We start from the raw sequence: 17,155 nt of genomic DNA on the forward strand, positions 1-17,155 counted from the left end.
CTCTCAGCGTCGTGATGGGAGCAGACTGAGTCTTGGATACTCTACATTGAAAGCCGTCCAAGTAAGAGGGTTTAGGGTTCACCAAACAGTGGATGCGTGAGACAGGCTCTACCCTGGAGGAATCAAAACACACAGTTTGTCGAATCTAGCTGTCTGCAACCACAGACAGAAAAGGGCACAGTCCTTTTTTCCACTTCGTAGATGAACATTTGGAGGTTAGGACCAGCTCCCAGAAGGTTGATCAGGAGCTCTGGTACTGAGCTGAGGACACCTGGGACCAGTTACCCCTGAAGGCTGAGTCCCAGGAGTGAGTGCCATCTGCCAGTGAGACTAAAGGGAGGACCCAGGACAGAGTGAGAGAAACACAGATACTACAACGGGCAGAAGAGGCTCCTGCAGAGGGCTGGGCAGGAGTGATGGGAACAAGGAGTGTGACGTCCTATAAGCTAAGGAAGCACAAACTTGAGGATGAGGGTCCACAGCATCAGATGCTGCCCAAGCCAGGTGAGTACCATAGGACAGACGTGGTCTTAGTGGGTGCAGCATTGAAGACGTCCCCCATGACCTTCAAGGGAGGTGCTGAGAGAGAACCCTCCTACGATCTTGATGGGAATGTAAATTGGTGCAGCCACTATGGAGAACAGTATGGAGGTTCCTCAAAAAACTAAAACTAGAGCTGCCATATGGTCCAGCGATCTCACTCCTGGGCATATATCTGGAGAAAACTCTAAGTCAAAAAGATACATGCACCCCTGTGTTCATAGCAGCACTATTCACAATAGCCAAGACATGGAAACAACCTACATGTCCATTGACAGATGATGGATAAAGAAGATGTGGCACATATATACAATGGAATATTACTCAGCCACAGAAAAGAATGAAATAATGCCATTTGCAGCTACATGGATGGACCTAGAAATGATCATACTAAGTGAAGTAAGTCAGACAGAGAAAGACAAATATCATATGATAGCACTTATGTGTGGAATCTATAAAAAAAGTGATATGAATGAACTTATTTACAAAACAGAAATAGACTTACAGACATAGAGGACAGACTTATGGTTACCAAAGGGGAAGCGGGGGAGTGATAAATTAGGAATTTCAGATTAGCAGATACACACTACTATACAGGTAAAACAGATAAATAACAAGGATCTACTGTGTGGCACAGGGAACCGTACTCAGTATCTTATAATAACCTATAATGGAAAAGAATCTGAAAAAGAATATATAAATATATATGCATAACTGAATCACTTTGCTGTACACCTGAAACACTGTAAATCAACTCTACTTCAACAAAAAAAATAGAAAGTTTTAAAAAGTTTTCAAAAATAAAATAAAAATACAAAGACAGGTGCTGAGGATGGAATAGCAGAGGTCACCGTGTGAGACGGGAGAGGTCCAGAAACTGAGAGTCGAGAGTTCTTGGAAGAATACTGAGTTGAACAGGAGAAGCGAGCCCAAGATGAGCTTCCGAGGGATGTGCGTGGCCGCGGGAAGGCGGAGGAGATGCAGGCTCGGGCAGCAGCAGCGGTAGGTAACAAGACCCAGTGGCTCCACCCTCCTCCTGCAGGTAAGTGGCTGTTGGTGGGTGATGGAAACAGGGACACTCGCGGGAAATCCAGTGAAGGCCGCAGGTGGTGACGCTCACGCGAGCGGCAGGCCACACTGGGAAGGAGCGATGGCAGGAGAGAAGCACAAAGCACTTCGGGGATGAGACCACGTGAGGGGAGACGAACGCACATTCAATTACTTCAGCGCTGCAACGCACAGAGCTCCTACTCTGAGCCAGGAGCTGATCTAAGCTCGTTGCTTCCTTGTTTTTCTTTTTAAAAGCTCATCCACTTCTCACAACATCTCTGTGAGGTGGACACTACTATCCCCACTTGGTATACGAGGAAACCAAGGCACCAGGGGTTAAGTAACCTGAACAGGTAACCTCCACGTAGCAGGTGGGGCAGTTCCCGAGCATTGGACCACGCTGCTCCCTGCACCCCCGTCGCCCTCAACTCTCTTTCTGAAGAGCAAAAGGTCCTGCAGCTTTCCTGGTCCCCGGAGCTGCCAATGGGCTCAGAAATGCCTCCAGCTGGGAGGAGTGGGTGTCCTGGGAGACCTGGGACAGCGTTCCTCAGGCTGGGGGCTGAAGATACAGTCTTGGGGGTGGTCTATGAAAATAAAATTTTGGTATTTTTTATTTCCATGAAATCTAAAAGGAATAAATATAAGCATATCCCTTGCCTCCTTACCACTCTACTGAATTTCAATGCCTGTGTGTGTGTATGTGTGTCTGCACCGGCTTGAAGAATTACCATCTTGACTGCCCCAAGGTAATGAAAAGATGACAAAGGCTAACGTAAATGGTGCTTTCATACCAAGTGCGAGCCACATGCCTTCACATGTGCTTAAGAATCAAAGATTTTGCAGGAGTTTGAAAGAGATCAACGGTAGGAATGTTGAATCAACTTTCAGGCAGCTGTCACCATCTGCCTAAGTAAAGTTACGTAAAGGGCACCATCTTTACTTACAGAGGAAAGTTCAGTTTAAATAAAATAATATCATCCGACACATTAAATTACAATAAGTTTGAATTCTGAACTTTATTGGTTTCTCTCATTTGTTTCTTTCTAACCTGTTCATTTGTGTCGGCTGTATGGTTTAGAAAAGCTGTAAAAATTTTATAAACCAGTTTTATCACTGTGCACATGTAATTACATTATGAATTATAAATATATAATCATACTATGTTTAAATATAATAAAGACTCTGTTGTTATAACGTGCAAGTCTAGTAGGATCATATTGTGCAAGAGTGATATAATTACCAATGATAATAATATATAGTAAAAATTATGAAAGTCAACACTGGGATGTGCTTGATAATATTTTCCTTTCTGAAAAGTCTTCCTGAGTGGCTCTAGCCTAAAGGCATGGGCGGGGAGGATGGAGTACGCGCAGGAGAGAAAGGAAGGGGGAATAACAGGATGGCGTGGAGCGCCTGGGGTGAGAGAGCCGGAAGGAAGGGGGAGGAGCTTGCTTTGTTCCTGTCCAGGGTCCCGACCATGGCTGAGCCCCACTCCTGCCTCTTGTGGTCAAGGCCCAGGACAGCGTCTAAGTCATCACATGCTTTGGAGAAATACTGGGACTCAGAAGACCTGGGTTTGAGACCTAATTCTAACATTTACCAAGTGTGATTCTGGGTAAATTCTTTAACCCTCTGAGCATTCCTGGCAATTTAAATGAGATAATGCACACAAGCACACTTGGCAATCTGTAAAGGGCAACTTGAATGTGAAAGACCGTTATGTAAATAAAGGGAGTGCCTCTGTTTTCCTGTAATGCTCTGGGGACGGGGCAGGGAGAGAGAAACCCAAATCTCCAAGTCCCCGTCTGTATTCGGAAAGCCCATAAATGTGCACTTGGGATGCTCGCTATTCCCTGACCTGTTTGATATTCAGGCATCGTACACATGCCAATAATGCAATTACGGAGAAGCACACCGTGCTATTCAAAAGCTGTTTTTCTAATATAGGTTAAAGACGAGCTGAAATGGAACAATGTAACACACCAAGCAGGCTGTAATGCTAAGCTCATGACCCAGACAGACACTTGTATTTTAAAGAAAGCGTCTCTCAGTGGTTGTATTTCATCAGCTTACATGTACTTACTATGTGTGCTTGGTCCTTCTAATGGTTAAATATAAGCACAGTGAAATTTATGCTTGGTTCCCATTGGTCACTATCGTCAGTACACAGGCTGGCCCCAAAGACAGCTCTTCTCTACCAAAAACGGTGGGACTGGACCTAGGAGAGTTATGCGACACGGGATTAACAAGGGTAGGGGAGCACGGGGAGAGGAAGAGAGGACAGTTAAAACGTAGAAGAGTTGGAACTTTCCTACATTGCTGGTGGGGACATAAAACGGTGCAGCCGCTGTGGAAAAGAACTGGATGTTTCCTCCAAAGGGTTAAACAGAATTACCTTATGACCCCGTGATTCCACTCTTAGATATATACCCAAACGAACTGAAAGAAAGGGGTCCAAACAAATCCTTGCACGTAAATGTTCACAGCAGCACTATTCGCAATGGCCAAGATGTGGAAAAAACTCAGATAGGTGTCCATCAGCTGAGGGACACATAAACAAAGCGTGGTCTCTCCATGCAACGGCGTGTCATTCAGCCACAAAAAGGAATGGAGCACTGACACACGCTACAAGGTGAACCTTGAACACATCAAGCTAAGTGAAAGAAGCCGGACGCGAAATGTTACATACTGTGTATATTTGGTATGAAATACAAAAAACAGGTAAATCCAGAAAGCACGCTTCTGGTTGCCAGCGACTGGGGGGAGCGGGGGGAGCGGGAGTGATTGCTCAATGGATACGGGGTTTCCCTTTGGGGTGATGAAAATGTTTTAGAACCGGATAGAGGTGGTGGTTGTATGACACTGTGAACGCGCTTAAATGCCACTGAACTGTTTACTATAAAACTGTTAATTTTATGTTGTACGAATTTAACCTCAATTTTTGAAAATTGTCATCAGTTCCTCCAGCAACAGAGCCTGAAGTGCTGTGAGACAAGAAAGGTTATTCCCCAACTGTTTCTCCACAAGCTCTTCCTGGTGGAAGTATCTCCCGCATTGAGACCCACTTGGGACAACTGGTCTCCTAGATGCAAACAACACTGCATCTGGTCCTCAACCAATAAGCAGCAGTCCCCCCCGCCCAGCGCTAGAGGGAAAAGCTGAGACCTGTTAGGTCCGTCTCCAATACGGCTCCTGCCAAAGGGACCTTCAGGAACCCTTTTTCTATATGTGACTTCGGCATAACCTGCTGGCTTTGGAGCTGAGCGCTGGCATAAAATGCAAGTCTTCCTAGGCTTGTTCGGCACACCAATGCGTGAGAATTTTAAACCATCTTCCACCTACTCTCCAGAGAGAGTGTACAGGTGCCTGTAATAAAATATTTATGCAACAGGGTGGCTAAGAATTAAAAAAGAGAGACAGAGTACAATACATAGAAAAATGTATAACCAGGGAATCACATAGAGGATCACTGACTGAACATCACGTTGGAGCACGGAGCTTGCCAGCTACGAACTGGGAGGACAAGTGATCAGATAGAAATTTGTTCATGGAAAGGATGAGCCTCCTAGGATCCTTCCACAAATAACACGGCGATAAAAAAATACTTAAGTGCCTTTTAAAAAAGTGTTTGCTTTTTCAAGAGAGAGTTTATCAGTAACCACATTGTTACAATGTTGTTACACAGTGGTACCGCTCCGTTAAGAGCTTCAGCGTCTTACACTCCTGCCAACCTAGGGGCTTTCTTTCCTTCACCACATTCCAAATTCTTGATCATGGAAACTTGGAGTTATACAAGCAAGTGGAAACAGTCGTGCTGCAAACTGGCCCAGCCAGGCAGAGTCAGGCTGTAACCCTGGGCAAACTGAGCAGCCACTCACTCAGTAACACCAAGTGTCTCCCCCTAAGACCCATCACTCCGACTGATTAGTGACCGGATTTGCCTTATGACTCAGAGACCTCCAGGTGTTGGAAAAGACATATTTGAGTTTAGGTCCAAATCTGTCTTCTGTCCACATCGTGGTACATCAAACGTCATAGAAAACAGACCAAATTCCTTTCCTACCTGGACGTTTCAGATATTTTTTGTTTTTGGCTGTGCCGCACGGCACGCAAGATGCAGAATCTTAGTTCCCCGACCAGGGATTGAACCCGTGTCCCCTGCAGTGGAAGCGTGGAGTCTTAACCACGGGACCGCCAGGGAAGTCCCTGGATGTTTCAGGTATTTTTAAGATAACTTTTTGTTTTGTTTTGTTTTTATTGAGTTATAATTAACATGCAATATTATATTAGTTTCAGATGTATAGCATAGTGATTTGATATTTTTATACATAATGAAATAATCACTGCAACAGGACGAGTTACCATCGTCACCATACAAAGTTCTCACAGTATTACTGACTCTATTCCTTATGTGTACATTACATCCTTGTGACATCTTTCTCTTATACCGGATGTTTGTACCTCTTAATCTCCCTCACCTACTTCATCTGACCCCCCAAACCACCTCCCTTCTGGCATCCACCTGTTTGTTCTCTGTATCTATGAGTCTGTTTCTGTTTTGTTTGTTTCATCTGTTTTGCTTTTTAGATTCTACATATAAGTGATACCGTATGGTACTTGTCTTTCCCTGTCTGACTTATTTCACTTAGCATAATACCCTCCGGGTCCGTCCATGTTGCCACAGATGGGAAGGTTTCATTCTTTTTACAGCTGAGTAATACTCCATTGTACACACACCGCATCTTCTTTATCCATCCATCTATTGATGGGTACTTCATTAACTTTTTTATTTAAAAATTTTTTTCTTTATTTAAAAGTTTTTCTCTTTGTTTCTTTCTTTATTTTTTTGGCTGCATTGGATCTTAGCTGCAGTATGCCGGATATCTGTTGAGGCATGCGGGACCTTTCACTGCGGCATGGGCTCTTCGTTGGGGTGTGCGAACTTCTCTCTATTTGCGGCACGCAGACTTTCTCCCTCTAGTTGTGGCCCGTGGGCTCCAGGGCAGGTGGGCTCTGTAGTTTGCGGCATGTGGGCTCTCTCACTGAGGCGCGCGGGCTCAGTAGTTGTGGTGCGAGGGCCTAGCTGCCCCGCGGCATGTGGGATCTTAGTTCCCCAACCAGGGGTCTAACCCGTGTCCCCTGCATTCGAAGGCAGATTCTTCACCACTGGATCACCAGGGAAGTCCCTCATTAACTTTTTAGATTGAAGTAAAAAACACATACACAAAAGTGTACAAATCATAGGCATACAGCTCTGTTAACTTTCAGAAAGTGCACACGTCAGCACAATCACAGCCCAGGTCACAACACAGAACCTTTCAGTAGCCCCCAGATTCCTCTCCTGTCTCCTTCCCGGTCAAGATTCTCCCAAAAGGTAACCCCTAATTGTTCTGCCTCCTTTCTAACTCTATGTAAATAGAATAAAAATAATTGACAGAGGTAGGGGTGCATGTGAGCCAGAGAGAGAGGGAGAAGTGGGGAGGGGAGGAGAGGGGAGAGAGCGGGACTGGCTTGTGGAGCTGGAGGGAGGTTCTCACCCACAGACATTATGTTTGGTCAAATAAATATCATCCCGTGGTTACTGCCTTCTGAAATGCAGGTGATCCTAGAATAAGTTGACACTTTTAGTCCCTAGACTTAATAATGATTGACTCAATTTATCCCCAGATAGAAGCTCAAAAAGGAAAACCAAACTCTTTGTTGATTTTATGAATCCTCCTCTGGGAGCGGTTCCCGAGAGGGCTTGAGAATCCTCTTTAGGCATCAAAAAATTCACAACCAAGGGAACCTTCCTACACTGTTGATAAGAATGTAAATTGGTACAGTCACTGTGGAAAATGGTACGGATGTTCCTCAAAAAACTTAAAATAGAATTGCCATATGATCCAGCCACCCCACTCCTGGGCATCTATCCAGACAAAACTATAATCCAAAAAGATACAGGCACCCCAGTGTTCACAGCAGCACTATTTACAATAGCCAAGACATGGAAACAACCTAAATGTCCATCGACAGATGGATAAAGAAGATGTGGTACATATACACAATGGAATACTACTCAGCCATAAAAAGGACAAAATAATGCCATTTGCAGCAACGTGGATGGACCTACAGATTATCATACTAAGTGAAGTAAAGAGAAAGACAAATACCATATGATATCACTTATGTGTGGAATCTAAAATACAACACAAATCAACATACCTACAAAACAAAAACAGACTTACAGACATAGAGAACAGACTTGTGGTTGCCAAGGCAGTGGGGAGGGGAGGGAAGGATTGGGAGTTTGGGATTAGCAGAGGCAAACTATTATATATAGGATGGATATAAAAGAAGTTCCTATTGTAGAGCACAGGGAACTGTATTTGAAATCCTGTGACAAACCATAATGGAAAAGAATATGAAAAAGAACATATATATATATATATAACTGATTCACTTTGCTGTACAGAATTAACACAACATTGTAAATCAACTATGCTTCAACAAAATTTCTTAAACATTCAACATCAACACTCCAATTACATGATTGCACCTGGACTTTCATTTATTTGGGGCATTTATGGACTGGCTGACTTTGGCAATAAGCTATCCCCCAGCCCACCTCCACTACTGGAGTCCAATATGGTAGCCACCAGACACATCTGGTTGTTTAATTTTAAAGTTCACTGAAATCAAGTAAAATTCCAGTATAGAGCTTAATTACCCTCCTCTTGAGTATGGACTGGACTTAGCAACCTGCTTCCAGAGACCAGAATATGTTTAGAGAAGAACAGCAACTTCGCAGTGGAGAAACCTGGCCGACACCAGCTTAACCAGGAGATCAAGGTCAACGTCACCCGTGAGACCATCATCATCACATTGACATCATATGATGGGAGGAGATGAGAAGGGTACTTCACCTCTGTGGTACTTTCTCCAAAAACCTATAACCCCAGTCTAATCATGAGAAACCCCCAAACTGGGGATGTTCTAAGCTTCTGAGAAACTCTCAGAAATCTGAGTAGACTACGGAGGCAGGATGACTAAAGGCCATGTCGGGTCCTGAGTGGAATCCTGGAACAGAACACTGGGACACCACCAAGGCGACCTGGGCCCTTGTACCTAGACACGATGCCAGCTGTAGCTGCATATCTGCAAACGCTGGAACTGGTCCATGGAATACTCCTGGGCAGACAGGAGAACCACCTGACTTTGCCCCCAAGGTTTGCCTCTGCCTCTGTAGCTGACATTTCTGAGTAGACTTATCTTCCATGAATCCCATTTTGCCACTGGCGATGCAGGATGGAGGGTGCTGGGCTGGGAAGAAGGTATCAGGTCCCAAGTATGAGGTTGGTGGAGATTCAGAAAAAGCAGATTGAGACTCGACCTTGGAGGGCCCCCAGCTCACCCAGTGGCCAGCTGCATTGCTGTCAGCAAATTACTTAACTTCTCTACTTCTCCCTCCCTTCACCTATAGAAATGGGCATCACAACCCATACCCTCGCAAGGTCATTGGGAAGACTGAAATAAACAGTCCATGTGAAGGATCCGGCTACACACTAGAAAGAAAGCAAATGTAAGTTTCTAGCGTCCCCGTGCAGGATTCTCAACCCAGGCTGTACAGCGTATACTTCTCCTATCACAAATTCCTCGGCCTCGGGGAACAGGAAGCGTCCTGATCTCTTTTGATGGAGGAAATGAGACTCTGCCTCTCTTTCTGGCATGGAGATGTCATTAGAGGGTCCATGTCAGTGCTTAGAGCTAAATCCAGATCACTTTTTAAAACTTCCCCTTTTGCTGAGGCTGGACCCACGGTGAGAGCCTTGCTAGTTTCAAGCACGTTTGCTCTTACTCTGTCTCTCTCTGGATGGGACTGTCAACAGATCTGCCGTCTCCATTTTCATTCACGCAGGATCACTTGACTCCAAGAGCTGACGGAAGCAAAATGTATGCCTGTAGAGTCCTTCAATGTGGAGGGAAAAGGACTAAAAATTTCTCAGTGTTTTACAAGGAAGGTTATTCAAAATGGCAACATATGACTGGATTCGCCCCACCATGGTTTACGTGGCCCAAGTTATCTAAAGAGTCATCAACATTTTAAAATAGAACATTTATTATTACTAAAAAAGGAAGATTTACACTTTCCGGTGAAAAATCAGAAAATTTGGCGAACTTGGGTCTGCATTTCCACATGGTCACAATTAGCCATAAACCCCGACGCTTCTTCATCTTTGGTCCTAAGTGTCCTTACTCATCCCTGAGCTCCTCAGGGAGCTGCAGCTCAGAGAGGTCAGACGACGTAAGGAAGCTCACACAGCTGACCCGTGCCAGAGGCTGAAGCTGTATCCACGCCCTCAGCACCCCTCCTCCACGCCCTCAGCACCCCTCCTCCGCACCTGCCTCCCGCCCCCCCCTCGCCGAAGACTGAGCCCGCGCTCACATTAGCACACGCTGCTGTGAAGGCATCCCCTCCGTGCCGCCCTGCGGCCAGAGTCTACACACTTGAGCTCTGCAACGTCTGAGCACGTTTCCTAAGATAGAGTTTACAGGATCTGCAGTAGAGTGAGTCACGAGCATCGCAGGTCCACTGCCGGGCCAGCCAAGAACTCAACCGACTTCACGTGCTTAAGTCAAGGGGGTGACGAACTTGGCTTCTCCCTCCCATTCTTCTTCTATCCCGTTGCCAGGCGGTCATGTTTTGGGGTGGGGGGACCACGATGTAGTACCAAGTAAGGAGGGAGGGGGCTGGGCAGGGTGAGCCCGAGCGTGATAAAAGGGCAGGACGTGCCTATGGCTCTGCAGACCCTCTGGGGCTGGTCGTCAGTTACTTTCGGTGCCTTCCTAGACCAGGCATCAGCAAGCCACGGCCCACAAGCCAAATCCAGCTTGCCTCCTGTTTTTGTGAATAAAGTTTTACTGGAACACAGTCATGCTAATTCATTTACAAAGTGAACTTTTTTCAGAAGCGATTCAATCACGCAGTGCAGGACATGGTGATCTGTGGCTCAGAGATGCTGCCATGTCCGGGGAGAGAGGCCCAGGACACCAGAGGCTCATAAACAGTGAGCAGAAGGTATATATATATATTATCGCCACAGCTCTATAATGATAGAGACTTTTGTAAATATATACACACTTATTTGTTGCTTGCTCGCTTCCTTCTTATTTCTCTAGGCTGTTGACCCTTAAACAACACCGGGGGTAGGGACGCCGACCCTCCGTGCCATGGAAAATCCACATGTAACTTGTAGTTGTTCCTCCTCACGTGTGGTCCCTCCATATCCACACGGTTCAAACTCATGTTGTTCAAGGGTCAACGAATTGCACAGCATTCACTCATGCTATGAACACTACATAGGGAGATAAAGAAGGAAACAAATAAAGAGATTTCTAGAAAAATGCAATCAGGGCAAGTGGCTCTGAGAAGGGGGCATCTAAGCAGAGACCGAAAAGCAATGAGGGAGCGAGGTGGACATCTCGGGGAAGGACGTCCAGAGCAGAGGTGATGAAACAGAGCAGGACCCTGTGCGGCTCCTGGGCTCCGGAAGCCTTTCAAACTGTTGCTAATCAGGGAAGGGAGGGGATGCAGAGACAAGGGGGAAGCAGTCAGGACACAATAGTGCAGGCTTGGGGCAGGTCCTCGTTCCGCCTCAAGGGATACACAGAACAATAGCTTTGAGCTCTTTTAAAGAACTAAAACCCCCAACAAATGGAAGTTGTCAGCATTCTTCGTTCCAGAGAAGATCACAGTTTGATCACCTTGAGAAGCTCATCAAGAAACCCCTGAGCTCCGATGAAAGGAGCGCCCTGATTCTCATCAGCAACCCCGCCCTTGAACCACTGCTATAAAACTCCTCACCAAATTCTCCTGGGTTGGGACACACAGTTTTTGAGGGTCACAAGCCTGCTGTGGCCCCCGTTTGCCTGGCAAAGCTATAAAGCTATTCTTTTCTACTTCACCCAAAACTCTGTCTCCGAGATTTGATTCCACACCTGCACAGAAAGGCCAAGTTTTCGGCATCAGTGACAGCAAGTGCAGAGTCCCCAAGCGCAGCACCGGGACAGAGAGTAGAGAACGTGTAGACGGCCAGGCAGCCAGGTGTAGACTATGGCAGGAGCTGGGGTTTTATTCAAAGGTTGATGGAAAGCCCTGAAGGGTTGAGAGCTGGGGAGCTGCAAGATATAGCACAGGTCTTGGAAGGATCACCTAGAAGAGGATGAACAGGGAAAAATGGGTTGTGGAGGGATAAGGAAGGGACCAGGCAGACCTGCTGGAGGCTGGTGCAGCTGGCCAGAGAGAAGAGGGTGGGCTGGGTTAGGGATGATGAGAGAGGAAGTGACCAGGGGCTGGAGGATGGGTGGGGACCTCAGTATACACACATTGGCCGTGAAGCAAAGTCTCTAAACTTCAAATCAACTCCACCAATTCTCTACCTGAACCTGACATCAATTTTTATCACAGGGTATCGGTTTAATCCCTTGCTTTTGAAAACACACATAATGATGTTGCAGAAAAAGAAAACAGCAAATGGAATTTGAGAAAAGAGGGTGTTGGATGAAGAAGAGTTTCTGAACTCCATGGTCTCAAAGAATTACTAAAGAAATAACCCTGTTGTCAGAAAGGATTCACTCTGTATGACAATCATATTCTAAAACCCGCAGTGAGAGGTAGGGGAACACCACGCACCAGTCCCAGCTAGACACCTGCTCTCCGTAGCTTCCTTGTGACGACAGAGCATAATCTCACTTGACTAATGCTATCTGGTCTCAGAAACAATGAGTTTCCTCCACTGGGACCCCAGGTTTCCAATGGGACTTTTTAATTGTAAAAGGGGAAAATAGCCTTGCTCTCGTAAGCAGGAGCAAAACTGATTTAAAACGATGCTTTAGAAGAATGGAAAACCATGGTCTGCCTGGCCATTATTCTTCACTGACCCATTAAAGCAACACCCCTGTGGAGCTGGGGACTTGGTGTTTGGACCTTGAGCCATCACATATCTGGGGGAGGGCGTGGACGCATCACTCCTTCACACGTAAAATGGAGCTGATCCCATCTCTCGGGGTTTTGACGATGAAATGAGAATATGTCTGGCTGTCTTCCTACACAGTCTCTGGACCCCATGCTTAGTCTTCAGTACTCTGCCCTGTGTAACACTGTAAGGCTCGGGCTGGAAGGCGGAAACCACGTTTCCCAGACTCCCCGGCTGGAACTGGCAGGAAGTGGCAGGTGGGAGTAGGGTAGGGTCGGGGGAGGGGGAGAGGAGGGGGCTCTTTCTGCTTCCTATCTCCACGTTCCTTCCAGCAACAGCAGCGGCAATTCCAGCATCTTAACATTCCCAGCTGGGCAACATTCCCTAGAAAATCTGAGCACTGGCTCCACCGCACCACCCTGGTGGTCCCAGCACAGTAGCAGCCCACGTTCTAGGGGGCCGGATGCTGAGACAGCCCCTCCTCCACGCTCCTAGTGACCCCACCGCCTTCCTTTTGTCCCCCAGGCTCAGGAGTGCTGGCTGCTTCCTGCAGCCACTAATCTGTGGGTTAACTCAGCTCTCCTTTTCGGTTCTTCTAGCTTTGCAACATTGTATCATAAATATCCTATATGAAAACTCCTGTAGTGACACTTAGAGGCACCTGCTGGCCTGGCAGCAGCAGCAGGGGAAACCTTTGGTCTGGCCCAGGGGGCACAGTCGCTCCTCTGGAATATTAGCACAGCATCCCTAACAAAGCACCGTGGACTGGTGGCTTAAAACAACAGGAATGTATTCTCTCACAGCTCTGGACGCCGCAAGTCCAAAAGCAAGGTGTGGGCAGGACCACGCGTCCTCTGAAGGCTCCAGGGGAGAATCCTCCCCGCGTCTTCCAGCCCCCAGTGGCAATCCTTGGCTTTCAGCTGGTTCCCTCTCCGCCTCGACTGTCACGTCGTGTTTTCTCCTGTGTATCTCTGTGTCCGTTTAATAAGGACACAGTGATTGGATTAGGGCCCACCCTCATTGTAACTAATTACATCGGCAAAGACCCTAGTTCCAAATACGTAAGGTCCTATTCACAGGTTCTGGTGGACGTGAATTTTTGAGGACACCATTCAAACCAGTACACTTGGCCAAAAGACGTCAGGCAGCCTGGCCAGGGAAGGTCCTTGCTGCCAGCATGCACATCAAAGCACTGCCCCACAGGCATCAGACGAACCACACACACCAAAATAGAAAAGGTTCCGACCAAGCAACTTGTGCTGGGAACCAGCCAGCGGAAGCAGGCCAGGACCCACGTGCTAAACCTATAGAGAAAGTGATGTCCGCTCCATCACCTTCCTGTGTCTGAAACCCTCAGAGTGGTTTCCGGCCCTGAACGGTACAAGGTATGTGAAAGCATTCTGACCATGACAAAGTATGACATACACACACAGGGATGTTACTATTTGATTTAGATAAGTTCCACGTGTTTCCAAATGAAGAAATTATTTTCTTTGAAGACCTGTAGATATTAAGCTAGAGAGCAGAGGCACTGAATATACATTTTAACATATATAAATATATAATACATTAATATATTTTTGTATGTTATATACAATTTTTCTTTTGAAAATAACTTCATGACAAAGGATTTATGAAATCTAGAAACTACAGAGAAGAAAAATCAGCTGTATTTTCAGTGGTACTGGAGATACCACTCTTCACATTATGTTATACTTACTGTCAGCATTTTTCCTCTCAGATATCTAAATATTCATATCTTTTTTTTTTTTACAAAGTTAAGACCATATTGCATGCGTTGTTTCAAAACTTCAAATGTTACAAGTATTTCCACAGGTCATAAAATATTCTCCTAAAACACAATTTGTCATATCTGCAGCCTACATCAGGCTGGCTCTGCCTGCTGGCTCCATGGTCTGGAAGGGTGACGGCAGAGACAGAACAATGGTCTGGCCAAAAAGGGCCCCTGGATCTCAGAGTCACGACATTGGCAGTGACCCAGCTGTGACCTAGTGCATCATGTCCTACCTCCTGAATGTGTATGTGTCTTGGGAACGTATTTTGGGGGAAGTGTGTTTGGCAGGATAGGATTCTTGGGACTAAATTTTATCTATTAAACGTTATCTTCCAACTGTTTCATTTGTAAATTTTAAAGAAAAACAAGACTGCAAGGTCCTTAAAGGCAAAACTTCTCTTAAAGACTCTGGGACCTAAAAGCATGGTGAGCACACGAGACGCCAGTATGTCTCCGGATCACATCAGATCTTCGCTGTCTGGGGCGGTGGCCTCTAGTGGCCCATGGCCGTTGAGCACTGGAATGAGGCTGGTCCCATCTGAGATGTGCTCTGAGCTTAAAGTACATCCAGATTTTCAAGACTTAATACTGAACAAAATGTAAAATAAAGTATTAACTGTTCTATATTGATTTCATACGGAAGTGATGCTACTGAAATATGTTGGGTGAAATAAAAATGTATTATTCCAATTCATTTCACCTGTTTCTTTTTACTTTCCATAATGTGGCTACTAGAAAACGTAAAATTATATTTGTTCCTCACATTCGAGGCTCCTGTTGTATTCCTATTAGACACACAGGATAGGAGAGTGTCAGGGGAAGAAGCCCGATTCAGAATAACCATCAAATATCGCATCAGTGGCAGAAAAGGGACGTTATCATACGAAAACCCCCCCGGAAAAGCCTTCTTTTAAGCTAACGAGCCCCCGTCTCTGTATCAGCAATGAATGTCACCTCATCACCAGGGCAGGCATGTGAGAACATCGATGTTTTAATTCCTTTATACAGGTGTTAAAATGTTATGTTCTGTGCCGTCATCCTTCTTCTCTAGTTCATGATACTGTGAAAAAACAAAAAGCCACAGAATTGGGGATTCATCAAAAAGGACTTCTCAGCACAGCGTCTTGGTTGGAAGAAGAAAATTTCACCAAGCTTGTGTAAGGAAATGAATACGCATCACAGAAGCAGGACGGCTTTGCTATGACACCTTCTCCTGCAAGGGAGTCTACTTCCCTCCCAGGACATCCCTGAGCGCTTGTAGAGATCACTCCTTGTTTCTTTCCATCGATTTTCTTTCTTCAGCCGAAGATTAAGAAACCACGAGCATCTTTTTTATTTTGCCTCAAAGGCAACCTCCTTTGAGGGCAAAACTAAGTTGACTACGTCTATGAAAACACTGGGAAACTGGCAGCCCAGTGGCTGAATAAGGCCTGTGGATCACTTAGTCCACACAGCATTTTTTATTTGTTTGTTTTGTTTATCTTTTGAAAAGAATTTTTATTGGAGTATAGTTGATTTACAATGTTGTGTTAGTTTCTGCTGTACAGCAAAGTGAATCGGTTATACATATACATATATCAAACCTTTTTTTAGATTCTTCCCCCATATAGGTCATTACAGAGTATTGAGTACAGTTCCCTGTGCTATACATTAGGTCCTTATTAGTTATCTATTTTATATATAGTAGTGTGTATATGTCGATCCCAATCTCCCAGTTAATCCCTCCCCACCCCTTGTTATTTGCCAATCCTTCACAAATCAAAACAATTCACATAAAAAATCTGAATTTCTGTCTTCTCCTGAAAAATGAGAAGCGCTGGCACCTGTGGTGGATTGAAGGCGTAAGGAGGCCAGCCCTGCGAGATGGGATGCCCACCCTTTGATTTGCCCCAATTCCCAGTACTCTCTACTGTCTCCCCGACCCTGAGGATGATGAGAGGACCAGTGTTACTTATTATCACACTTGTGCTGTTATCTTTCTCATATTATGAAAACATCTCCCTGTACCCCTACTTCCACAGAGATTATGAAAATGAAATGCAGACCGGGAAATTAGTTCCTGTGTCCGCGTAATTTTCTATTATATTCTTCGAATGAAGATGTTTCTGTTTTCCTCTTATAGAGCAAAACTCGGGATGGCCAAGGCTCTTTATACTGAAGACAATTAAAATCATTTTTAAGCATGTGTACATTCCTATGTAAAGACTTCTCCAAGCCTTGAGTTTCTTTCTTATTACTTAGTATAGTTGGTTTTCCAGCCAAATAATGGGGGAAAAAAACTCTCGACCACGGTTGTGCAGACTGTTTAGAAACACCCGCCCCTGATTTATTAGTATGAACTTCAGTTGTAACACAGAGACCAAAGGCAGATGGTTTTCTCACCATCATATTTTATTTATCATCCTGTTAGCGGACTTAGTATGATGTTAATCAAAGGTCTACATTCCACGCTAACGCTGGCTGCAGAAATTGCTTTCCAACAGTTTTCCGTGGGGAGGCCTTGGGACATAATGAAACCCAACAGAAGCAACTGTGGCCTGGCAACGAGGTGTGTGAGATTACATCGCGCCCTGCTGCGGGAGGGAAATGAAAAGCCTGGTTTACTTTCCCACGTCAAGCCCGAAACGGGGAGGATTCAAGATATGGCCGCATCATTAGCTGTTCTCAACCGGCTCTCACTAACTCTCCCGATGCCAGGGGGATCTTTGGGAAAACACGATCACAGAAAACTGCCCAAGCCACTTCCTGCTCCCAAGTGTTCTCTTGATTTTCTTCCCAGTGAAGACAGACAGAAGAAACTCACTCTATTTCAGAA

General features: G+C 45.5%; 1 protein-coding gene across 5 annotated transcripts in view; it reads right to left on the minus strand.

The window, feature by feature from the left end:
* The window catches only part of RIMBP2 (RIMS binding protein 2), a 279,316-nt gene that overhangs the window by 135,464 nt on the left and 126,697 nt on the right, over positions 1 to 17,155 (minus strand). The window lies entirely within an intron of this gene.

This window comes from Pseudorca crassidens, chromosome 12 (assembly GCF_039906515.1).
Source record: "Pseudorca crassidens isolate mPseCra1 chromosome 12, mPseCra1.hap1, whole genome shotgun sequence".
Lineage (NCBI taxonomy): Eukaryota > Metazoa > Chordata > Mammalia > Artiodactyla > Delphinidae > Pseudorca > Pseudorca crassidens.